A 908-nucleotide genomic window follows, 5' to 3' on the forward strand; every position below is an offset into this window, starting at 1 on the left:
GATCTTTACATATTTTCCTCACTACAAAATATTAATGCGGTCTTTGTGGTTACTAAACAGATTTTAGATATGTCTTTATGCTATAGCTTATTCAATGTTTACATCTTTGATTAAATGACTTCAAATGCAAAACTTACATTTACTTTGTGGAATGTCTGTGGAGTTTGTAAACTATCCAAGCTTAAAACAGGTTATTACTAGGCTTAAACAACTTCATTCATCTATTGTGTTCCTACAAGAAACTCACTTGTTGAAGGATGAGCTACTTAAAGTATGCAGGAGATGGCAAGGGCAAGTAGTAGCATCCTGTTTCTCCTCTCATTCTCATGGTGTTATGGTTTTAATTCACTAATCTGTTCCGTTTCAAGTGGATACTATTATAACTGATAAAGCTGGTAGATACATTTAGATACAGGGAACTCTTTTGAATGAGCATATTAATCTGGTTAATGTTTATGGTCCTAATGATGATAATCCCAAATTCTTTGAGAATGTATTTCTATTGATAGCCTCCATTCCTGTTAAAGTCCTAATGGCAGGGGACTTTAATTGCACTCTTGATCCTCATCTAGATAGCTCCTCTGGTTTAGACACTTCCCACTCGCAGAGTAGAAAGAAATTACAGCATTTCATTATGGACTTAAATCTATGTGAACGTTGGAGGACTCAGAACCAGAGTAAAAGGGAGTATTCATGTTACTCGTCAACATTTAAATCATATTCTCATGTAGACTACTTTTTAGTTTCCTGCTCATTGCTTCCCAATGTAGCAGGACGTGGATATGATACTTTTGTTTTGAATGACCATTCCCTTGTGTGATTATTCTATAGGGATACAAAACTAGTAAAAGGATCCTCTAGATGGCGTTTGCATCTCAGATGGTTACAGGACCCAGACTTCTTACATT

This window comes from Coregonus clupeaformis, unplaced genomic scaffold (genome assembly GCF_020615455.1).
Source record: "Coregonus clupeaformis isolate EN_2021a unplaced genomic scaffold, ASM2061545v1 scaf2334, whole genome shotgun sequence".
Classification (NCBI taxonomy): domain Eukaryota; kingdom Metazoa; phylum Chordata; class Actinopteri; order Salmoniformes; family Salmonidae; genus Coregonus; species Coregonus clupeaformis.